Source organism: Mycteria americana, chromosome 4 (assembly GCF_035582795.1).
Source record: "Mycteria americana isolate JAX WOST 10 ecotype Jacksonville Zoo and Gardens chromosome 4, USCA_MyAme_1.0, whole genome shotgun sequence".
NCBI lineage: Eukaryota > Metazoa > Chordata > Aves > Ciconiiformes > Ciconiidae > Mycteria > Mycteria americana.
Genome location: NC_134368.1, coordinates 85874889 through 85900729, shown reverse-complemented (window position 1 = coordinate 85900729; position 25841 = coordinate 85874889). Strand labels below are relative to the sequence as shown.

General features: G+C 38.1%; 1 long non-coding RNA gene across 3 annotated transcripts in view; it reads right to left on the bottom strand.

The window, feature by feature from the left end:
- Window positions 1-23965, bottom strand: part of LOC142408753 (uncharacterized) — a 34125-nt gene extending 10160 nt beyond the window's left edge. The window contains exons 1-10 of one of the 3 annotated variants that reach the window (XR_012775406.1): window positions 23725-23965; window positions 22704-22843; window positions 19777-19874; window positions 13683-13794; window positions 10377-10607; window positions 10168-10290; window positions 3557-3702; window positions 2157-2415; window positions 1495-1534; window positions 1255-1361 (exon numbers count right to left, since the gene is read on the bottom strand). This is a non-coding gene — a long non-coding RNA (uncharacterized LOC142408753). The remainder of the gene's footprint in view (window positions 1-1254; window positions 1362-1494; window positions 1535-2156; window positions 2416-3556; window positions 3703-10167; window positions 10291-10376; window positions 10608-13682; window positions 13795-19776; window positions 19875-22703; window positions 22844-23724) is intronic. The other 2 variants (XR_012775408.1, XR_012775407.1) reach the window with 2 other exon arrangements.
- Window positions 23966-25841: the final 1876 nt, after the last annotated feature.

The window sequence follows — 25841 nt, the reverse complement described above, 5'->3', positions numbered from 1 at the left end:
TGAGAAGACAGGTATTACACGTATATATGCCATAAGTTCCCCAAAGTATTCAATTGTAAGCAAAGGCAGAATATTACAGTCTTCATTCACCATTTCTGTCCATACATGTACAGCGTGCATCATGACTAGATACTGGGGTACAGTGCAAGGCAGTAAGAATCCCAGTCCACCCGTTACCTAGGCTGGGCAGCCTCTCTGGGCTGCCTGCCAGACCTGCTTTGCATTGGGAGCTCCACTAAACTCAGAAACGTAGACAGAGCCATAAATACAAAAGTGGAGTGCACTTAAAACCTCCCACTGTACGCCATGGGTTTTACACCCATTTTGGTTACATCCAGCACAGGCAAGCAATGAATCAGTGGTTCCGTGCTGCATATGCACTCAAGCAACAGGACCTATCTTACAGTCAATGTAATCTCTTTTTTTTTTTCCTAGGAGTGGACAATGTTTTGTCCCTCCTCCAAGGAAATCACAGAGGAATTTACATTGCAGAATGGACTGCAAAGCAAACACCCAAAGCTACGATGCACTGATCTACCTTCAAACCTGGAAACCATATAGTTGAGATTGAACAGCCCTTTCCCAAATTAAGACAACCTCAAAAGAGGGTTTTGCTAACTCAGGCCAAGAGCTAGGCGCTGCTGCTTCAAGCACCAATGCTAGTTTATCTACATGGTATTGAGTTACACCTTATAGCTTCTCCAAATCAGAGGTAACTCAGAGGTCTTTGCACTCCTTTTCCAGTTACTTTCATCCTAATTATGAGCGCAGGTTTACAGAGAAACCTAAGCAGCAAATGTAAAGGGTTGAATGTCATGAAGCACCAAGCTCAATGGGTATGCATTCTGCTTAGTTCAAGAAAAAAAATAATAAATTCATAGCATGCTAATCTCTAGTAGTGTTAACTAACATAGAATGAATTTGTGCATTTTAATACAACTGCAACAAGCATCAGAATTCTTGCATACAATCTCTTAGCCCATTCAGGAGAAAAAAAAAAAAAAGAAAAATGTTGAATGGTATTTCGTACATGGGATTTCATTAAATGCATATCACCAGATCCACAAATATAGTAAATTTGATCACGGAGGTAAACAAACAAACAAGCAAGCAAAATACCCCCAGTTATTTGCAACTCTGCCACTAATGCTAAATCTCCTCAAGTGTGAACCCGTTTTAAGAGTTGAAAGTTCAGACTGTTGGAATACAATGCATTCATGGCTTATGGTACAGCCAGAAAAATAGAGACATTACCAGCTCCTTGTCCTTCTCTCAAAGGCCTTCTGTCCAGACCTTTGATGTGGATACAGAATACATGCTGCTCAATTTCACGTCAGTGTTCCAGTTTACTTTGCTTCTTGCTTTACATACAACATATGTTCAGTTATTAGAGGTTTTCTGCATATTACAACACTTTTACAAGTGACCTCATGAGCTTGCACTCACTAATTCAAAAGGATTAGCGACATTTGCTCGACATTTCTTTGAACTTACTTCTGCTAAGGGATGGTCTGTTGAACAGAAGTTCATCCCCCTGCAAAAATAATAGAAAATAGGCTTTGGTATCTGTTAAAAACATGTGTATCAGCAGGCAATCTCCTGTTACAACAGGGAGTTACTTTTGATAATGCACAGAACTTTGATCAAACCCTTATACTCTGTTGAAATACATCCACCCCTATTGTCTTATGCCGTTCCAGTGGCTAAGCTACTTCAGCTTCAATTACTGCAGCCTGGCTCTGACAGATCACAGAATAAAGTAGCCACAGTAAATTATTCAGAGTTCTAGATTATAGCTGTTTCCAAAGTATTCCTACTGAACTTGAGGATATAAGGCATTCAGCAGTTTACAGTTCTCAAACATTTTGCACTGAAAATACCTTTTCCTTTCTTTCTAAAAAAAAAAAAAAAAAAAAAAAAAAAGGCATTATTTGTACTTTAGAGAAAAATCCACCTTTAATTAAGAGGAGAAACAAACCATGCAGCCATTTTTCATTTAGATTTCTAACGTGTTGTTTGCACACTGGGAAATATTTAGGGTTTTGTTTTCTTGTTCAGATTTGTAAATGGAGAAACATGAGGAGAATGAACTGAGGAGCAGACAAAAAATAAATAAAACAGAGAGTGCAGTGCAAAAACAATGTATGGTTTTTTACCTGAAAATTGTCTCTGTCCCATCTGGCTGTTAAGACACCATCTTTGTTGTAGTGTCAGAAGCAAAGGTTCATAAAGAAACTCAGGGGTCATTCCTTTGCCACTATGGGATTCAGAGCCTTGGGTTATAAAAAAACAGCTTTTCCAGGGATAAAGACAGCCACAAAAATCATCTTTTAAGGACAGTGATGCACCTGCCTCCCTCCCTCTCTCCTCAGAGTGGCACATCCCAAACTGTAACAAACTCTTCTATTCCAGGCTCTGCAAAATAGGAAAACCAGAGGGCAAAATTCAATCCAAGTTTCCCCAAGATCAGTGTGCACGCTCCAGTCGCTGAAATAATGGATAAAAGGAACAGATGTCAACTCCTTGTACCTGTTTCTAAGTGAAAATGACAACTACTGTTGTGCTTAATGTAGAACATTTTTCTATTACTTACATTGCCAGGACTCCTCCTGATATGAGCCTTCAAGAGATATAGGTGCATGCACCCTACAGGCTGCAAGCATGAGACAAAAGATCAGTCTTGTCAAGAGTAAGGCACCTTCAGCAACAAAAGAGTTGTAAGACCTCACTCATTTCTGGAACGGTATTACTAATAACTACTATCATTCCAGGTTTAGGAAGCAATTAAACAGGGCTTCAGTAAACAACACGTTTTGGGCCTAGATTTAAGCATTACAAAGACCCTTTCATTTGTACGTATTTTCTAGAAAACTACAGTAAATCTAATAGTTTTTTTTAAAAAGAATACATGGAATTAAAACATATCCACATTTCTGTCTTTATTCACCTTTTTTTACTTTCTCTTCTACTTACAACTTTTATTTCACCAAGCTGGACTCGGATTTTTAATAATTTTTGGATCCACCTATGGATAGGTGGATGTATCCATGTATGTAGGATATATATTCTGAACACATGTACAATCAAATAATCTTTAAGATACTTACTACCCCAATAATTTTTGCCACACACACATTCAATTACATCTTGCTCAGACTCATATAAGTACTTTATATCAGGATAGAGGTGCAGAAGGAATAAAATTTAAAAACACATTTTTATTTCTTGGCATACTTGAAAAATATTTGATTTAGAGATCTTCCCAGCTACATCGCTGCAGAAGCAATGGCAGAAAAAAAAAAAAAAAAGCCTTTGGCCTGAACAGGGTCAGATTTTCACAAAGGTGAAATCACGTATCTCAGTTGTCATGTCTGGTTTCCCACTTGAGTTTACAAAATCTTTAATTCATTACATCATGTTTACTTGATATAGACAGAAGCATTAATGTCAGGAAGAGAGAACAGTAACTCAAGACAGAAATAACAAATGAAGCAACAAGAACAGGAAAGTTTGTTTTCACATGTATGTTATAAAGGTAAAAAACCAGAAAACGTACATTTACAAAGCACACGCTATGCCTTCTACAACTGTTCTTCACATCCAGCTCTTGTTTCTCCCTTCTTCTCCAACTGCAGGGAAGACCGCTTTTCTTATTCTGTCCATACAGCACTTAGCACAACTGTCAAGGACCTCTAGACTTTACTGAAATACAGAGGACAAATAAGATAATGGAACACACATAGTTTAATCTCAACAAATCTCTAGATAGAATATTTTCACTGAAACAATCAGCCCTTTAAAGAAGCATGCATCTTTCACCTATTTGCTGTGTTTTATAAAATTTGTTTTATATATAGAAAGATGGCAGGGTGGGGGAGGTGTTGTGTGTTAAAATTAACTAAGTGTCACATCAGTTCAAGAATTTGACACAAAACAATACAATATACTGTGATTCTATAAATCTAACCCAGGTTGGAAATTGGCCAGTGCTGTGCCATTTGAAATACAGTTTGCATATTGTCACAGATTTTAAATACATGGGTAATAATATATATCAAAAAAAGATTTTTTTTCACATGGGGAAAATAAAATAAAGGAAAAAGTAATTATAAAAACATAGCCAAATTTTAAGTTAACCCAAATCCAAAGAATAATCCCCAGGCAACCATAAATTACATGGTATCCTCACTCAATTGCAAAGCCACTGCTGCATCTGTGGCTTGGGGGCAGGGATGGGAGAGATGGAAGAGTTCTGTTGATCAAATAAGCACAATACTTAATGTATACTTAATATTACACAATTTATTTGAGCAGATAACATAAGTTGAGAATGTTACTTTAGCCCTACAGTATACAGCAATTATATCCATTGTCAAGTGCTTTCTCATCACCTACCCGTAGGTCCTGCTGGCAGAAAATATGCAATGCCAAGTAATGCCTGAGAAGACCCAGATCTTCTGTGCCTCTCGCTTATCCACTGAAGGCTGACCAAACTAAAGAACACCTCTTTCTATACTGAACTTGATGCTCACCAGACAGCTATTAATTTTAATGATAACAAAATAAACTATAATGAGAGTATGTTTTGCAACTCTGTTCAGTCCAGTACATAAAAGAAATTAAAAGTTTACAACTCCATGCTATTTACTAAAATAAGCCAGCACAGCACCCTCCCCCTCCTCTCCTGCTAATAAAAGGCAAAATACAATTCACAATGTGGCTGTCCTATGCATTAATAATTCACACGTGGGCCAGTATCAATCTGCTGGTCAATGCTGAGCAATCTTTTTTTGGTCAGCAATGTCTGTGTCCCTTCAGCTGGGTCACAGAAACAGATCTTCAGCTAATGAAAAGTCAACATAAGTCTCTTGAACTCTGTGCACGTGTTACTTTACACACCACTCATAACAAGAGCTGACAGTTTCATTTTGCAGTTCAGTTTTCTGATTTTTCAGTCTTTAAATTCAATTCTTACCCTTTTTTGCCTGGATGCAATTTCCTTCAAAAACTTTATAACAAGATAAACTTCCACAGGCTGTAACTCATCCTAAAGAAATCTCTGATCTGGGAAGTTTAAAAATATCAGGGGAGGACTTTTAAAGCTGTTAACAAACGTTTCGGACTTGAATGTCAAAACCTAGGTTCAGACCACTGTTTACACAATTGATCCTCATGGGAATTTAACACTTTTGAAAATGGCAGACCTTATAAGAAATAGTTGCAGAGTTTCTTGATTGACTACCTCCTCCTGAAATCTTGTGGAGTTTTGCAACTTTGCCTTTCTACAGTGAGATAATACTGAAGAATACTATTTGAGGGAAATGAGTTTGTCTTGAAGGTACTGGCAATGAAACACATTGAACTATAGCTAGACAAAAAATATCAAGTTCTGCAAATTATATTTCCATGAGTTTACTGGAACATGAGTTCACCTATCACAAGGTGTGACTTACTGCTTTTACCTTTCAAGAGACTAACTGGTAAGCAAATTTCAAAGTTACATGCCTGACTGCATAAGGAAGATGAAGTTTGAATCACCTACAAATCCCAACGGCAGAACACTCACACCCTTCTCCAATCAGAAACAGAAACAGTGCCACATGACTGATCTGAAATTCAATGCTATTTGAATTTCAAACATTAGATTAACACGCTGAAGAACGCAACCACAAATACCAGCATTGAACAGGGAAGAATATATTCAGCCTCATGGATATACCTTCAGAGGATACATAAGTTAAATTACTCCAAAAGCTATTCACTGCAGACTTTTCATTCGGATCTAGTTAAAATGTAAACAACCCTTGAAAATTTAGTTTGTGTTCCCACTTCCTGTGTTATGCAATGTACTCAAGTTACACAAGGCTGTTTTTTCAGCTGGATCACAACATGGTAGCATTTGCAGACCAGTGCTGATGTTTCATTAATGATCTCCATAACAAGAAGATCATTGTTTTCTTTTATGTAAATGCTGGCTAAGTTACAATCACATTAAAATTTACTACATTCTTTTTGGTGGCCCAGTATCAGAGAGAAGGTCATGCTTCCTACCAGTAAGGACACTCCAACAATGTGGAGGCTATTTTGGGTGAGTGCCTGGTGATTAAAAAAGCCACATAGTTAATGAAGTCTGCCAGCAAAAGAGGAAATCTTGGTTGTTCATGTCAAAACAAGAAGAGAACTTGGTTTGTTAGGTGACATTCAAACTACTCCGTATAAAAAAAGGTTTTGTACAGCTGAAACTCTTCCCAGTCAAGGAGTCTGATCTAATAGCTGACTCAGAGTACAGTTTCAAATTCTAGCTTTGCCACAGACTTCAGAGCATGGCCAGGCCAATTCATTATTTCATTCCTCATTTATCAACCACAAACTAGAAACTGTATTTTTCTTCCTTTTTCTTAACTATTGATCTAAACTGTAAGCTCACTAATTAGGAATAACTCACTAGGTAGGTGCAAAACAGTACAAAGTAAAATAGCATCCCAGGCTGTAAATGAGAACAAGCAGAAGACCACAGTGCACACATCAAATAAAACTGTAATGCTTAGAGTAACATTTTCAATTGACAGTGAGGTTTCAGTTCACAAATCACTCAAACGCCTTTTCCCCAATCAAAATCTTTTAGTATAGTGATGAACTATTATCATATTAAGGGGGGGGGGGGGGGGGAAATCACACTATGTAGTCACACCTAGTTTCAGGTACAAACTGGCAGGAAAATGCTGACCATTCATGTAACACCCAAACACTATTCCAAGCTGAAAACAAGGTTTTCAGAACAAATGTTCTTTTACAGTGTTAGTACTAACCTTACTGAACAGAAAAACATGCACAAAAGTCCATCCAATGCCCTCCTTGCATGCAGACTCTGACCAACACTTAGAAAAGCAGCATTTATGCAAACTGGAGATGCTTTAGGGAAAAACCACCACAAGATATAATGAATAAAATATCTGCAATAAACAAATAAGATCCTTTTTTTTTAAAAAAGCACTGAAAATAAACCGTGACATTACTAACAAATGCTTTCAATAAATAGGCCACCTTTAATCTTGTAATTGCCTTTCCTAATTTCCTGAGGCAACAAGTCATGTTAAGAAAATGCTGTCACTAGCTGCAGCCTACACAGGGACTGCAACGCAATGGGCTCCTCATCGTTGTGTAAGGTAGGCAGCAGAGAAGCACTCCCAGAGGGACATGACACCTAATCATCCGACACAACGCCTCCTTCTCTCATGAATACTTGTGCGACTCATTCGGCTTCTTCTTCTGGAAACACTGAAATGTTAGATAACTACAAATGTAGTAAGGAATTAAATATCTCGGTATCTATATTATATATATATCTATGTATCCAAGTCACTGCTTGGACACATAATTGCAAGCAGCCAGTCTCAAGTGCTCTTCTGAATGAACCTAACAATGCTGACTGCCTCTATTCATGCAGTTCTGAAAATGTTAGAAAAACATGGTTTAAAAAGAACATTACTTTAGCAGTTCAGTAAAATAGCTATAGCATGCAGGAAATAGTGACAGCTACATTGCATCAAAGTTAAAAATACAGTATGAGGTGTGTCAAAGATACCAGAACATAGTTTTCTAGAGACCTTGAACTCTGCATAATTACTTATGTTATAACAAACTCAGATGCAAAGGAAGTGTTAACTTTTCTCTATAGAAAAACATTCCTGCTTTTACCACTTGCAGTCACATTTTCCTAGGTCACATCTTATCCTAGTAATCCACAGCAGTGCATAGCCACAGCAGTGAGAGTTTGAGCAGGGATCAAGATCTGGCAGGTGCCTCTGGAGGAAGGCTGCGAAAACATTGTGAAAAATATTGGTTCAAGTTGTGAAATCAGCAGGGAATACACCACTCATTTTGTGCTTTTGTTCTTCTGCTTGGAAGGAAAATAGATGAGTGCATCTTTCCAGATTTCTTGGAGAAAGATCTAAACACGGAGAAAGACAGGCAGGAAAGGAAGAGTTGAGAAGTTGACATGTGTAACAGCAACAATAACCTGAAGGGAAAAGGCAAAGAGGGGAAAAAACTTAGAGGGAAACAGATTTTGCATCATACCTAATTTATTCCAAGATCTCTACTAAAATAAGAGAAAACATTCAGTGGAATTGAGAACACAATAGTAAAATCTTGCAGGGAAACACTCCTGGCATTTGCCAGGACTTTTGCAACAGCTAAAATTCCAGTTCCCTCTATTTCATATGCAAAACCACCTCAACTTAGATGAAATGATGAGGTCCTTCCGCATCTGATTTACCCTATTCCTAGTCTCCGAGATATTCTCTCGTAAATTTACATACAAAAGCTATGGAAATCTACCTAAGGCTCCACAAATGTCTCTCTTCTGTAGGCTTTCTGCTTGTAGCCTACACTTACCTCAGAGTGCTTCACCATGTACACACAAGGATGTACTTTTACTAAGAGTAAGCACACCAAATCCAAAATGCCCCACAGAAATTGTGAATTGCTGCTGCTCTCCCTCCAGGCACAACCACATAAACACTTGAGATCTCTTCAGTACCAGACAGCGAAAGCTGTTTCAATAAAATCAGCAATTTTTGGCAGGTAATGCAGTAACAATAGCAGATGGTGCAAATAACCTGAGCTGCAAGGAGAAGAAAAGCCATTCTGTTATGGTACATCTTTACTTCTACTAACTCCAATGTAAAATGTGGGGTCAAAAGGATCTTGTCATTAGGTGGCAGACTGGATTAAACTTCATTAAGATGGGTTGGAATAACACTGGCCTTTTCCTTAAGATAGTTTTATAAAGCCATTAAAGCTGCTTTAGAGAGTCAAATAGGTGAAAGATTACATGTGCTTTCATGCGAAGCAAAACTGCACACAAAGCCACCTCAAAACCTGAGCTACTTGTAGGTGGAGGTGTTTCACTAGATATTTTTTTGGCAGAACTGTGTATCTCTACATCTGAAGTGAGAAGGCAAAACAGTACAGACAAGAGAAAAGAAAACCAAAGCCAGTCAGGAAGTCAGAGCAAGAATCGCGTGCATACACCTAATAAAAAAGCTTTGATGGAAGGAGAGTGTTTTATACTTTCCACTACCAAGAAATTCTGGGAATTGCACTCAAAGACTTGTTAGACTTCTTAATTTTTTTTCTTTTTTAATTTTTCTGTATTCAGAAAAACAGTTTTGTACCTTCCTTGTAAACAAGTAAGGTTTCACTGAAGATTTTCTTTACATTGCCATCAGTTTCCTCTCTTACTGGAAATTCCCTGCAAAGCCCCACATTTTGACTATTTCTGCTAGAGAAGAATAACATCCTTGCAGTCTGTTGCTAGAACATTCTTGCTAGTTATTCTAGCAACAGCACTGCAATATCAGAGCAACAAGAATGATGTGAGGAAAAATATTCAGGCTCTAAAGAAGTAAATTTGTGTTCAAAAAGAAAATATGGCCAAATGGAAGTAAGAAAAAATCTGCTGCTCAGTCACCAGTGCCTACAGCACTTTGAAACTCAGGAGAGAAGCTTAAAAACAGAAAAAGGAAAAAAACCTCACAAGCTGGGGAAAAAAAAAAGGCAAAAATCCGGAGTTGGAGATTTCACAAAAGGAAGTAAAGCATCATTTAGAGTGTTTCCAGAAGAAAAGGCTGGACGATGAGTTGCATGGAAAAATAAAGCATGGTTCATTCAGTTTTGTGCTTAGATGATATGATGCATGCTAAAAGACCTGACGTCTTCCCAATGCTCTCTGCCAATCTGAAGCTAAATCCAGAAAAGTTTGTAGTGTGTCCAAACGAGATCATCTACTTTTCATACACCATCAGCAAGATGGGAATTACCACTGACCAACCCCCACAATGCTGCATTGAAACAAACCATCTCTGTAGGCACTCCCAGATGTGCAATTCTGTACATTGCTGCTTTAACTACAGCTTTATTTGTGGGTATGCCAATACTATAAGCCCACTATTCAGCAGAATGATTTAAGATTTTCAAGACTGAAAAAGGCCCCTGTGACTGCTCCTTTCTTGGCATACCCATGCTTCAAAACCCTTCAGACTGGACACAGATGATAGTTCTTACGGATTGATGGTGGTGTCAGCACAAAAATCATGAAGTATTTTAAGTAATGGACATTTATTACTGAAGTCTTTGTTCCGCAAAAGGAGATTGGTACATCACCTGGAAAGAACTTGTGGGAGGGGTTGAAACTATAGGATATTTTCACTGATGTTGCCAACTTGTGAAGCATCCAGAAATACTGCTGTGCTGTCATTTCAGCAGCTCTGAGGCCTGGCCACAAACCTGGTGACAAGGATGCAAATGGTCAGGTTGGTACAGGCCACCTTTCAAGTGCGTGCTCATTTATACCTGTGTGAAATATGCATTACCCACTGACATGTTGCGGGGCTTTGGAGAATTAGACTGGAGGTAGGCGCAGCCCCTCTGACAACGTGGGAGCTGCCTCTCTTCCCATGTCACTTCACATGCAGGTGACTACATCCACATTTCTCAGCTCTGTGCAGCATTTCCAGTTCTCTCCAGCTCTTCACACCAGTCTTTTGTGGCCACAGAGGAACTGTAGTGCTTAGCAGTTTGGAAGATCCAAATTGCCAGTGCCACTGCAAGGGATTTTAGTGTAAGGAAACACCCGATTCATTAGCAGCTTTCCTCTTTTCCCCTCCCTACATCGATACTTAGACCTCCATTCTGTTCTGTTGCTGAATCACTACAGAGGTTGGGCAAATCAGATGTAACCAACTTGGTTCACAGAGGTCATAAGTTTCTGCACCTCTTGTTCCAGTCAATGGAACAGGCAAGTGTTTGGATTATCAGCAAATAGGGCAATTAACTGCCTTGTGCTTCAGTTCCCACATCCATAAAATGAGAGCAATTATTCCTTCTTTCTGAAGTGCCAGCAGAATCTTACATGAAAACTGCTGAAAACTTCCTCTTTCCTATAGACAACCACGGTGGTCTGTCATTATGCCAGTTCCTTTATCCAGTGTTACCGCCTGACTCGCTGCCCTTCTGTTTAATGAAACAACCAGAGCAATGAGCTGGAAGTCCTCAGCACTCTTTCTTCCTACCCGCCCATCTTACCACACGGCTATTTATGCCACCCCTGTCTGGCTACCTCCTCCTTTTCTCAGAGCTGGGGACACCTGTTCTGCTGCAGCAGAAAAGAGGTAAAAAAGCAAAAAAAGAAACCATCAGAGAGCTTATACAGGAGTAACAGGGGTTTGAATACTATCTTCCCCACCCTGACAATTACAAGGAAATGGCAGCAGATCTAAATCATGATTGGGTAGGAGGTGGCCCTGCCAGCAAATATGATAGTCCTAGCAGGCCCCGTTCAGCAGCTCTTTCGCTGTAAAAATATTATTGCACTGAAATGAAATATTTTGGCCTCACTCCAGTAATAACCAAGGCAGGCTATTGTTGCTCTGGAAGGAACTTTTGCTCAATGTGATGGAAGCAGCCACTGCCTACTGGAGAGAAAATTCAGCAGAAATCTCTCTTTGTTCTAGTATTCCGGACTGAGCCTTGATTTCTCTCCCTGCTGTCAAAAAAGGGAATGCTCTGCAAACGGGATCTTAGCAGCAGACAGTGGTTTGAATATATGTTGCCTTGGTCTGGCATACTGCCTGTTAAAACAGTTAGACATTTTCTTACAGCCCTAAGATCTTCTGGCTTTACTCTGAGTCAGACAAGTTCACCTAAAACAAAGCACAGAGTGCAAGTCAGATCTAGTCAGGGTGCACACATTTTTTTGCTGGAATCTGCTGGGCATCTTAGAAATCTTGATACTACAGCCTAAGAGTATAAGATTAATATAATTAATGAAAACATTTTGATAATTAGACTGTCAAGAAGAAAACCTAACACATTTAGATATTCAAATGCACTTTAGGTGAATGTGCATCAGCCCTTTGGTGGCCAATATACTGAAAAGAAAACATCAATAGTTTGCAGAAAGAGAACGCAGACGAGACTTAGCCAGATAGTGCTCAACTGCTAGACTCTTTTACTTCCTGGCTTGTCACTGACACTGTTACCTTATAAAGCAACACTGAGCAGCAATTAAGTAGGGCTGTTATTCACCACTAACTTTGCAAAGGAAAAGAAATGAATGAGCTTTCCCAGGTTGCAGTAGTTCCAGATTGTCTCTCAAAGGGCTGCATCAATTACTGTCACTTATTTGTCAGCAGTATGCCATGATTAATTGGCGAGATCCACATTTTTGCGTGCCTTACGTCATACACGGCTCTGCTCCCCCATCTGTTTTTATTGGTGTTATAGACCAAAACGTTCCACACCATGTACCTTGTCAAAGCTGTATTAATGTCTCACAATGGACCCAAGCTAAAACAACTTAAAACCCTACAGATTACCTAAATGTGCTGAAAATAAAGATGTAAAGAGAAGTGACTGAAAGATTTAGTAGAATTGAAAGTTGAGATGCAAAAAAAAAAGCAAGGGACTTTAAGCTTTCTTCAGCAAAATGAGAATGTTATGTTGGCAGAATAAGGGAATTTGTTGTCAGTACTAAAATAATGTGGAAAATTTTTTATCACTAATTCAGAATAAGTAGCATTTACAAAAACCCCCAAGACATTTACAATGTCAATTGTTACTTAGCAAGAACAAGTATGTCAAAAACAGCCTTATGTTTCAGTTCCTCACACCTTTACTTTCCTATTTAGGATGGTGTTTGAATGACTCTTCCTTATTTTCTAAAAAGCATCTGAGTCCTATGGACTCTCACAGAAGTCCAACATGCATTTAAATGTCTTCTTGGAGTCTTAGTGAACACATGCACACATGTATGTGCTAGGTAGCTAGTAAAAAAACCCATACATACACTAAAGAGCAGGACAGCAGGACAGCATATAACAACACACAAGCTTAGGGTTATAACTACAATAAAGGCTTAATCATCAAAACACCATTCAACATCTATGTGGTCATTTGCATGTGTAGAGATTAATGTGCTTTAGAAAAAAGTAATTAAACAAATGTTATTTCCATTCTAGCCTTGACAGCCATCAGGATTTTTTACACATCTTGTGATACCTGTCATCCTTCTGAGAGCTTCTACTCAGAAAATGTGCCATTTTGAGAATCCAACTTTTGTTCTTTTAAAATACACTTCTCTCTCTCCTAGCTGGAGAACAGGTAAAATACCTGAAATCTTCATGTTCAGCCTCCAGAATCCATCCATTTTTAGAATCCATCTCCTTAGAGCCACAAGATCCATTTCAGAAGATGCTGTGAAGGACACTATTGCACTCACATGGGAATTATGCTCGCCCTTCCACACCTCCTGCCTTTCTGATCATCTGGAGCACTCAAATATCTACACTACAATCATCTTCTGGCTTTTTGGTTGCATTGGCTTCCAAGTTCAGAATCATGAAAACAGCACAGCAGATAATTAGAAGACTCTCATAATTACTGGGTCAGCCATCAGTAATTCTAAAAAGGTGGCACTTGTCTGTAGTACAAAGGGAAAAGGAAGCTGTAAGTGCCCCTAAACTTGCATATTTTTACTGTCAATATATACAACCTCAATTCAAAAGCATGATTTTTTCTTTCAGAGGAACTACATTTTAATACACTTTCTTTGCTTACCCTTTAGTTAGCAGAAGTGATTAACGATCCAGGCCAAACACTAAAACACCTGTATATCCTACCTCAGTTTCCCCACAGCTCTGAAACATTCTCTCCAAACTTGAATCAGAGTCCTTTTGAGTGAGCTAGATGTTCAATTACTCTTCTTCTCCTGAAAAGTCTTATTTTCTATTCCTGTGTCAATGAAATAATGCAGGGGAGAAGGAAAATGAGATGAGGAAACAGAATATTCCACATCATGCATTCCCCCTAACAACATTGTCAGGCATTTAAAGTTTCCCACTGGGAGAGTCACTGCTCCATTATCAGCTGTGATAAATAAAATCCTCCCTATAACAAGTCCCCCCTCAACCTGCAAGTGCTTTTATAGATACAGAGCTTTCTGATCAGCTTTGTGCTCCTTCACCTCAGATTTCTGGTGCTAAACAGAGAAGAAACAAAAGCACAGAAAAGATAACCACCAGCCTTACCAGTCAGAACTGAGTTTACAGTTTCAAGAGACGTAAATGGTCTGTAACGTCAAATACAAATAATGTCAAATACAACTAATGAAATTTTACTTCCATTTCCATACATGTTGCAGCATAACAACAGCATCTTCCTGGGTCCAGGAGTTGTGGTCTATGTGATCTCTGCCAAAGAAATAGCATAAGCTTTACTCCAATGCCTCTGTCTCTCTTATTTTCTATCTGCTATTTCACTGCTCATAACAGCAAGCTACCACCTCCACCTTCACCAAAGTGACCTCTAGTCTCTGCTGTCATACGGCAGGCATGAAAATTACCACAGACACCATAAAAAAAAAAGCAAAGAAAAAAACAACAAAAGCAACTTTTGACCTGAGAAATTACAGAAGTTAGGAACCAGGTCTACCTGAGGCAGCAACGCTGCACGATAAAAGCTTAGTTACCAACAAGAAATGAATTTTCATGCTTTGAATATTTTTGCTACTTTCTCAAAAATAAACAGAAAAATTATTCTGCAACATCATCCAAATGATGCAAATGTAAGCACAGAGGAATAAGGTTAAGATAATGGGACATTCAGGCGAAAATCCAGATAGCCATGCTTTTGTGATGGCTATATACCATGCCTGCATAGAGGTTATCACAATATCAACACTGGTGGTAAGACAGGCTCTGACAGCTACTCATCCCATGCTGTTGTGCAGAACAAAACAAAGCCTGGCCCTGAGAGACCTGTCTTTTATCTGGGGGTTTGCTGGTCCCAGAAGGCAGGTCCCCGCTTTTGTGGTGCAGAGGTAGTCCGCGTCGCCCAGGTGCCATCAGCACCTTGGACAGTGTGAGCCTGGCCTGAACGAGGGGCACATGCCGCTACCCACACCCAAAATGCAGACAAAACCACCCCCGTGGTCACCCACTCACACCCCACCACGGCTTAGGGGTATCTCTGCTATGGCTTTTTCCACAAATTTTCATGGCTTCTACCGGAAATATGTTGAATTTTTCCAGCAGGCCAGTTTGTGTGCATCCGGAAGAGAACAGGATTCCAATAAAATAGTGCAATCAATGCAAGCTCTTGCCAGAGGCAGTTTTCTAGTATCACTGGCTGCTGTGCTAGTTCAGCTGCTGACAACAGCAGTGGTAGAAATATGAAGAGGAAAAAAGCAAGATTAGACTGGGCTTTTGTCCTTACCTCCATTTTGTTATAAGGCCCTTCAAACTGCTCCTCCAGAATGCTCCCTGGTCCTAGAACACCTCCTCCTTCTAGGAAACCAGCAACCTATTTCAAATTTCTCTCCAAGAATTCACTTTTCACACTTACTTTTTAATTCCCGACTTTGACCCCACGCTATTTATTTCTCCTTTCTTGTCCTTTGACTGTTATATTTTACAAGATAGAAGCCAAGAGGCTATCTAAATTATTTTGTGTTGACCGTTATAGTGCCAAGACGATACTGTCTGACACATCATTTCACATTAGCTGAGCTTTTCCTGTTCCCAGCTGCACACTATGAACATAACAGTCAACTTTTTCTTAGATCTGTAGCAAAATTCAAAACTGTATTGGCTTAAAAAACAGAAACACAATAAAAATGACAGATAATTTGAAGGACTCTGAAAACCACAGAATGTATACATAAAGTTTTGAATATCTGGGCCTGGATTTCCATTTGTATGCATTATTTACTATATTCTACCTTGCAGGTTTACACACACTAATCCTCCTGGATGCATTCAGCACAGGGAGTGATCCCTGGCCTCCAGCTTTGAAACAATTTAATACTTCTGCACACACAGCAGTATTTTCGACAGAAATTATAAGTAGCATTGGCAAAGTGTTATCCTGTAGAAGGCTCTGATCTGTTCACCTTATGACCTTAGAAGAAGTTCCCAAAGCTTTGAATTTCAGTGGTATTTCATATGCTTTGTCATTATCTTTCAATTCATGGATTCCTGAGACAGTCAGATTTGAAGAGCAATTGTGTGACAGTAAGGGGATAAGAAATGAGAACAACATGTACAAGATCTGGCAGCTATGCCAGTTTGACAAATATGGTTTAAAAACAGAACAAAAGAACTTCCCAAACCAGAGGGTAGGTAAAGCAATTCTTTTAGTCAAACAATGCACTCAGAAGAAATGCAGCACATGCTAGAACATGCACTCCTGTTATTTTTCTAGATAATGCAAATTAGTCCTAAGATCATTACAAAGACCTGTAGTCTTAAAACCTGGATAATATAAATCTACAGTATTTAATACATTTAAAATCCACAAGAGGGCAGAAGCATAGGTAAACTGATGAATGTAAAAAAGACGCACACATAAGACACCAGATAAAAAGAAGCTCAAGACCCTGGTGTTCTGAAATACATGTGGGTTTGGTTTTAGTTTTTTTTTTTTAATAGGAGAATTTGACCATTTACTAGGGGAAATTAGATTCATAATTGCATTTAGATTCCTGATTGCATTTACTTAAACATATAACCTTGTCATATGGTGAAAATATGAATCCTATTAACCAGGTTGAGACAATTCTTCATTTGTTCTGAAACTGGCCTGCTTTGGTTCCGCAGATAATCAAAATGACCACAATTTAGTCATTCATATTTGTTCACTGATTTCAGCTGGGAAGTCATTAATCGCTGCCAATGATATAATGACTTTTAAAAACACACAGAGGAAGCCTGCATCCTCAGCTTGGCGGTGATATGATCAGTTTGTACAACAGCTAGCCCAACTCAAATAGAGCTGCAACTGGAGAGTTTGCTTTCTCACATATGGTATCTCATGCTGTTTGCTGATAGGACAGGATAAAATTGTCCTAACTGACTTGGAAACCTAAAACCAATCTTCAAAAGACATTCAAGTGTTCAGGGCTACAGCCATAAATAGACTTACTCCCAGCAGAACCTACAGTCCCAAATTAGATGCCAAGATCCACCTTGTAAGACACACGGAAAGTATACAAAAACAAAGTGCAAGAGGGAAGTTGGCTCGTGTAATCAGTATAAAGTCAGAAGAATGATTAGGTACTTCATTTCAAAGCAGGTAAGCACCTATCTGATTAGGGATTCTCTAGTCTAAATCCTGTTCTCTGTGGTGCCCCAGTAAGGACACAATTAGACATGAGAAAGACCTGCCCACTGCAGCCTCTCTACTAATGTTATCATTATCAAGATGATGAAAAATTTCTTTTCAGTTTTCACTCTTCTCCATTAGAGTAAAGACTCCAGCGTAGCTATTTTGGGAATCCAAGCCACGGGGTCAATATAAATGAGATGTGTAACTCACACTTTGGAGAAGTCTATTCGTACGCAGGGATGCCTCTGTTAGTCTACGGACATGGAAGCCATATCCTGTGTTTCATTAACAGGTTGCTCAATGAACCTCATCAATGAAAGGCCTTCTTACTACTGTCAGTTTTTCCTCACAGATGCAAGGCAGAGACAGACTGTTCTCAGCCTAATACACAGAGCAGGTTTTCATCCTTTCCAATATAAGGTGGACCTGATTTGTCTTGTTCGGTCATTACGTAAGACTTAAGTCATATTCATAACATCCCTTTCCTACTGTCTACACATTTTGATCTGTGTATGTGCATGCATGCATACATATGTAAACTTTTAAACTTAAATATATTGCTCGTGCCTATTGTAAACAGTGAACTCCGTAACCATACACTTGCATATGCATTGACTATGGTAATTTATTTTTCTTACACCAGCATAAATCAACTTCCCAAAGCAAAATTAAGGAAGTATGAGATGAGAACAAGAAAACATTTTCAGTTTTCTCAGACTATATATTGCTAAAATCTACAGCAGCTGTGGATTCACCCAAGTCTGAAATGGAATATAGACTGAAGGATTCATCTGTGATCTACTTTGCTTGGTTTCTAGCAAATGTTGTTCTTTATGTCTGGGTCTTCTCAAAATACGTCGCGAGGGATACCGAGCGGAAAAAGAGATGGTAAAAACAGTCACTTTATCCAGCCAGGATCTGCTTTTAGAAAAAGCAAAGGCAAATGCCACAGCCATTTTGAGTGCACAGCAAATATGTAGCTCTAAATTCTATTAGAGTAAGTGCCTTCATAAGTTGTTTTTATCTTTCTGAAAATATCTTTTGAAGCAAAACATTTAAGTATTTATCCTCTGTTGATAGAGAGATGAACTATGGCTAAAATCCTTGTGGACATGACAGTAGCCCATATCCTGAGCAGACCTTGCTGGACTCTAATTTAGGAAACAGCACAATTAATCATAGGAAACTTGCAATTACAGAATTGACTACTGACTGGGCTTTTATATTCACAAGGGAAGTTACCAGCAATTATGAAAGAAGTCTGCTAGGAAACACATACATGTTAAGCTTTCTTAGGTTTAATAAATATATTCACCTTACTAATAACTTGATACAATGATCAGTATTATGCCCAGGAGTAGCAATTTACAATCATGACTGAGGACTCCACAACCTGACTATTAATTTTCTATTTCTGGAAAAATCTTGCTTTGTAACATTTAACTGGAAACTAGGTGTTTAACTGGTTAAGAGCTGTATTTCTGCTTACTGATGGCATTTTAGTATCAATGAATGGGACATGGCTGAATGGGAAAATACTGTCTTCTACTGTTAGTCTTTTATAAAGAAATCAAATCATGAGCTAATCCTAAATGATAAAGATATATTAATAAATATAATAAAGTTCTCATACCAATATGACTCAGAAAATAGAACCCTGTTCACCGTACATAGCAAGCAATCACATGGCTGGTAGCTAGTAGACTGAAATTTAAGTAGGATGATTCTTTGTAATACTTGTTGATTTAAAAAAAAAAAAAATTAGACAACCTCAGCTGAAGAGTAGATCACAAATATACAGCAGAAAGGTACCATTCTGGTACAAAGCAAATGCACTAATTTATACCAGTGAAAACCAACATTTTTTTATTTTCCTTCTGATTGGCCATTAATTCTTTAAGTTTAAAAATAAAGCATTAAACTTGCATACCAATCATAGTAGTTTTTCCATCTGACTGAGAACAGCTAACTTAGCCAACAGGCAGCCTCTTGCCATCTCTCCACCGATTAGCTGAATGATGTTCAGTTTTGTGGTGGCACAGAAGGTCTGCTTTCTACATGATTTTTAGAATCAGGAAAACAAAAATGAAGTCCAAATCATTAATTTTACAGCTTTTTTCCACTCCAATCCTCATTTGAATTCTGAGGCCATATTCAAACCTTACTTATCTTGCTACAATTGCTAAGGTGATGAAAAGTATCAAAGCAAGGAGAAGAAACCGCTGCTTCCAGCCATCCTTACTGCACGGTAAAGGAGTGGGCAGAAGAATTTACAGAAGCTTTGGTTTGCAGGTCAATACAGCTGGCCTCATTTGTAGCTCTAACAGAGGGCTTGTTGATCTTATGGTCTTTCTCTATATTGAAGAGCTAAGTCTAGCCCTGTTATCCCACACAAATATTTTGGACCTGGGTGAGGAGATAGTTTAGAAAGGGATAACCTCACCTGCTTGGCTTCCTGACAACTACCCTCAAGGCAGAAGAAACTTAACATTGCACTCATTCGAGAAAGACTCCTAGGCCAGGTCACTAAAAACAACTGCAGGATTTTCTCTCAGACACACAGAGTGAAAACAAAAGTATAGGAAGAAATTTAACAGAAGATGTTCTTACGTGACTCAAGGCTGCTCAAATCACAAGAAAGGATATGAAAGCTCAGGCCTTCGCACCCTCTGCCCAGAATAACTGAGTAATTCAACCACCTTTTCTTTCTGGAAAAGCAAAACAGTAGAAAATGTCCTCTACGTAAGCTGTCAGTGTCATCTGACAAGATTTAGTTATCATAAACTAAACTTTGTGCTTAAAACCAGAAGGAAAGGCAGCAAGTAGCCCTGGTTAGAAACAGCAAGCTCCAATAAACAAACACAAAAAACATGCATCTTGGCTTTTTGTAAAGATTAGTGTAGTTTTAATTCAATAATTCATCCCCCTCTTGCATTTTCTAGATTGAATTTGATTAAATGGATATTTTCAACTTTAGTTTTATTATTCAAAGTTTTTAATAATTTAGTTTTAAGTGATAAAGGAAGAAAACAAAAGTGAGATCTGTAATCACAGATTTTTTCTTCTATGCCCAAAGGGCTTTTATTATTTCATCTCAGCAGATTCAATCCACAGTGTGCCTACCATGAAACTGAACAAATTGCATACAGATGTAGAAGATAATGTAGAGAAGAATACTTCTGAGTTTTATCACAGTGTAAATGACCTATGTTAAAAAGTCAGCATATACCAAATGGACTTCCAGTTTTAAAACATTCAGAAAAAAGATGACATTTTGTGAAATAACTTTGGTGCTTCTTGACTCGTGAAGTAGATTTATGATCCACCTTGAATTTGGCAGATAAAGTTTGTTAAATATTTTAAAGTCTGAGGCATAACACAGAAAATGACCACAATATTAGTACTAAAGAGTTAACCTGGATAATGCTGCAGTGAAGGTCTCTAATCCAGCAGCAACATTACCTGTTGTAGCACTTCCTCCCAGTTTTGTTTGAACAGCTGTTAAACTGGAAATGAACTTGTGGATTTAAGGGCTTACAGTCTTTCCTTGTACAAGGATAACCAAAAAAACCCCACAAACCCAAAACAACTTTTATTAATGGTTCCTTTTTGCTGAATGCCCTTCTCAAAGAAAAACAGAACTGAAAACAACCTCTCTTCAATTATTGTTCAGCAAACAACATGGTTGCTTCATCATGCAACAAATGGAACAAAAAAATTGTGAACCAGTTATTCACAGTTAACTACTCGCTAGATCTACCTGATGCTAGCTGCTGTACAAACATGGTGAGAGACACTTTCATTACTTCAGGGATTTTATAGCTAAAGGATATGAACACATGATCAATGATATTTGAAGTATCGCTGTTTAAGTTAACTGTATTAACAGCTGAAACACCATAGCTAACCATGTACTTGCTTGTGATGCAAGATGTGTCTCATGGGAAATTAATCTTACATAGAACTGACATGACGTATTAATAAAAGGCTACAGTTTTGTCTGATTGTTGTTCTAATTTTTTTTTTTAAAACAAAATAAATACTGAGTTAAAACTGGAATATTTTCTGATTATTTGTAGCCACATTAAATTCACAGTCCTCAAATACTGGTTTCCCCATCAGGTCCTACTACCCTGTCAGTAACTATCAAGCAATGCTCCTATTATTACTACTACATTCAGTACAGTAACTAAACAAAGGCAAGTGCAAGTGGCTATATAAGCAGAACAGAGATATTTTGTCCTTAAGAGCTCAGAGGCTAATCAGGAAGAAAGTAGTGATGAGAGAGAAAGAGGAAAACAGAGAGATATAGCAGTGTGTCCAAGTGGCAGACAGTCAACAAGCAGATCCTGGAACAGAATACTCGCATGCTTCAGAGTTGCTCAGACACCTTCTATCCTGGGCCTCATGCTTGTTCCAGAAAGTGAAAAGTCTCGGAAACCATGGCTCTATTAAAACGTCTTCTCAGCTAAATGCAATTTCTTTTATTTTATTTGATTAAGATTTCAGTGCTCTTCTCATTTGCACTCAAATGACTCTACTGACTCAAAAAGCAGCTGTTTTCCATCTATGCTTGTATTTGTACAGAACCAAGTTCCTGCTTACCAGGACATCCTGTCAAGAAAATCCTTAAGAATGCAATCAAATTCCAAAATTTACTTAAATTCCACTGATTTCCAGGAGGACAGACAGAATCAGGCTTCAGAGCTCTACAAAACTATGATCTCACTGTTTCAGGCTAGACTGTCTTTTATATATCTGACCTATATAACAGTTCATGCATATGCATATGTCTGTGAAACACTTGTGAGATGGCACTGTTTCAAAAACCCAGGTGGCAACTCTTACTACTTTTCTCTTTATTAAATAGAAGAATAATGCCTAACTCCAGGTTTTCTTTGGGTTAGTTGTTGGAAGGACCTCATGGTCTTACAGACTAACACCAGGAGGTTTCGTTTTCTTCCTTCAAAAACTTCCCATCTGAGATTTCAGCTGTATACAGTAGAAAGGTGGAAGGCATCTAAATTATTTACTTGAATTAAACAGTTTCGGTTTGTATGTACAATGCATCTCATGTACACTTCTAAGATATACTGCTTGAGTAATTTCTCAAAATCCTATTCCACTCAGGTCACACAAAGACTGAGAGCAGTGAGAACCCTCTCAGGACTCAGCTGACTCCAGTTACAACCGATCATTGCATAGTCAGTGCAGAATGACTGCATTAACCAAAACTCCAATAAAAATGGTGAAAGTTCCACTTTAAAACAAGCAGACTTCTCAATAAAACACTTCTTGCCCTCTCCTGCCATGCACTTAAATCAAAGGGGGTTTGTTTTTGTTAAAGCTAGAAAGCACTTACTACCACTTTCAAGGTGGGCGTCAAAACATATTACTGCATACATTTCTACTGGTAAGTGAAACACTAAGTAGCTTTGGTTTTGTTCCTCCATCTTTCTTACTATCTAGATTTTTCTGAGGTGATCAGGCCCAGGACATGGGCAGTGACGGAGATCCAAGAATATTTTCTTGCCTACCTCAGCTGGAGTCCACAGAGATAAATGGACCATCAAGCCTCTCCTCCACTTGTGACACGGGCGGTTGTTTCCCCCTGGTTTCTTTTGTCACTGGAGGGTGATGACAGTTTATATGTCATGCACAGCCTCTGATCACACTCCTGTTGTAACATGAGAGGTAGCTGAGGTTAGCAAACTCAGAGAGGCATGCTACTTGAACATAACAAATAGGGCTCGGTGAAAGTGACACAGCATAACAGCAAATGCTTTGCAAACACTTGAGTTTGCCAGTGTACTGTCTGCCCTCGTTCACAGGCCATTACTGATTCACTACCAGCTTACAAGGGAATGGAGATGGGAGATAAAATAGACCAAAATATAGACAACTATTAAATAAAATTAAGACTGGCAGTCCCACGTTGAAACATTCAATGAATAATTTTCCAGGTCAAGGAAACTGTTTATCAGTGACAACTTTTCAGCTGTTACTGCACACCCTTAAATTACTCTACCTTCTTGATGTGCCACAGTATGTACAAGAGACAAAAATTAGCTGTCAGAATTCAAACATGTTCCAGAATACAGCTTTACAGCTGTAACTGTTATCATATTCTGAGCTAACACTAGCCTAAAAAAACAAATAGGCAGATTTCAAATCTCATTGTGAAGGGAATCCCTATATTTTTGTGCAACAAGTATGTAACAACTTAAAACATTTTATTATAACCTGATCATACACTGACAACAGCACACGGAGCTCCTCCACCTCTAAAAGTGATGCTTTGAGAGGGACTATTATGCTATGTCATTTAAACTGAAAAATTAAAATAAACTGTAGTCAGAGGTCTTCAAAGAATAACAGTATTGGTACATATTGACACAAATGCAGAGCATTAAAAGTTGCAATTTAAAACACAGACCAGAAACATACTCTTATAACAACATCACAAATTAACTCACAGAACATAAAAATTGCTTTGACTACACTATGTTTGTACATTCAAACATAACGACATAAAATGCCCAGCACACGTTAACTTACGCCATTTCCTCCTTTGTCTCATTTCTAATTAGAACTTGCTAGTATAAACTAAAGGATGCATCAAGTCCTTCACAATCATATATGACAAAACAGAATTATAAATATCCTTTGCACTTGCTAATGTTATCATATTAATGGTTTGTATCAGCTTTTGGCCGTACATCTGATCCGAATGGAAAGCAAGAGAAACAAGCGAGTTTGCTGCTGTTCCTAACATCAGAGATGGAGTTCTCTCCAAGAGGGGTTATAACAGTAATGGAAAAATAAAGAGAACAAATCGAATGTTATGATCTGCAGATACAATGTAGGGGGAAAAAAAAAATCTCAGCCTTTAAAATTTCAGTGACTTCACATTATTTCAGCAGCATCTCTAGCTTTTCATGTTATTCTGCATGACACAACTTACCATGGAAAAGTCAGTATGTTAACTAACGAATTTTGTCAGTTTGTCATACTAGACAGTAAAGCAAAACAAACATACAAACACACACACTAAAAAATTAACATTTACCTTTAAACCAACAGGTTTCAATTTCTCATTTCTCAAAATCAGCTGAAGGGAATGTTCTCTATCTCTTCCAAAGGTATTACCCAAGTGGGAGACTGTCAATGGAAATTTTTACTCAAAGGAGAAGGGTTTGCTGGTTTGTTTTTTTCTTTGTTTTTTTTTTGTTTGGGTTTTTTTTGTTTTTTTTTAAGAAAGCTATGACCAATTAGAAATATATTGCATAATGGTAAGTCTGCATTGCATATAAACTCAATTATACAGTTCACCACCATGAATTCAGTAATCTGAATCATATTACCTCCAACTGCAAGAAATTCAACCACCTCATGGAAAGAACAGGGCAGTTCTTGCCATGGAAACACCTGCAGCTGCCAAGCCAGGCGCTGGCTCTGCAGGAGCTCAGGCAGATCTGCAGCCATGTTAGCCCACAAGAAAAGTTCCTGGAGGACACGATCGAAGAGTCATCACCTGGAGCTGGGCTTCAACCTCCTGCACCTACTTCTTGTGTTTCCCATGAAGGTCTTTCACTCGCACATTGATCCTGTCCATCCCTTGTTCTGTTGAAGCCATTAACAAGATCAAAGCTTCAGTTAGTTAACTGCTGCTATTGATTACATACAGCATGATTAATCCTCATATGTATATTGTAATTTATGCAGCAATAATTAAAACCAAAAAAAAGTACACTCTCCTCTTCACGTACTGACTTTCAGCAACTACCTATTTTTCCTCAAATACAGTTATTAATCCTAAACATGTAACACAACTTTGCAGCAAAGATCTCTGGCAAAAACCCTATGCAAAATATGTAAAATAGATTAAATTATTCTTTTTTTTCCCCCAAGAAGGATTTTCTTCTTTGTGTTTTAATAGCATTGTCCCTCAAAAATGGCTTAGAAAATCTTAACTTTTGAACTTTTTTCTTTTTTTTTTGTTTGGTTTTTTTCTTCTGCTGTTCTCTGTGCCTTAGTTTGCATTGACCAAATGGAAGAGGGAAAAATATAACGGAAGAAAAATATAAAAAATTGTAATCTCAATTTTTCTATGACTAAATTCTTGACTTTACTGATGTCAAAAAGGCAAACAAACAAAAAAATAAAGTCACCTTTGCACCCACCTGAGACATGTCAAAAAAAGTCACCAACCTAATTCTCCTTGCAGATAATTAAGAACATATCGTCAAAACACCATCAGACATCTCAGTATATGGTACTGATTGATTTTGCTACCTGAACACTTAAATTATATTAATTTTAGTAACTGTAGCAATAAGTTAAAGTTCTCTGGACCTAGAAATATACTAGTCTGATAAACTTTCTAACAAAAGCTCTCCAAATAAGGAGAGGAAGTATTCTTTCCTCAACTTTATAATGCCTGTTTCTACTATATTTGTCTTACACACATACAATATATTTGATTTATGTGAACAAATGATTTGTATGCAACTGGCAAAGACTCCAAGTTTCACATACCTCTGAGGAAACAAAAAGGGCCTGAAGATGACTTGCTATGCTTTAACACAGAGGTGGTTGTCACAAACAAGTGAAATATTCATAATTACATTTTTCCTTCAAAATCTGCAGGAATCCTAAACAATTTAGAAACAATT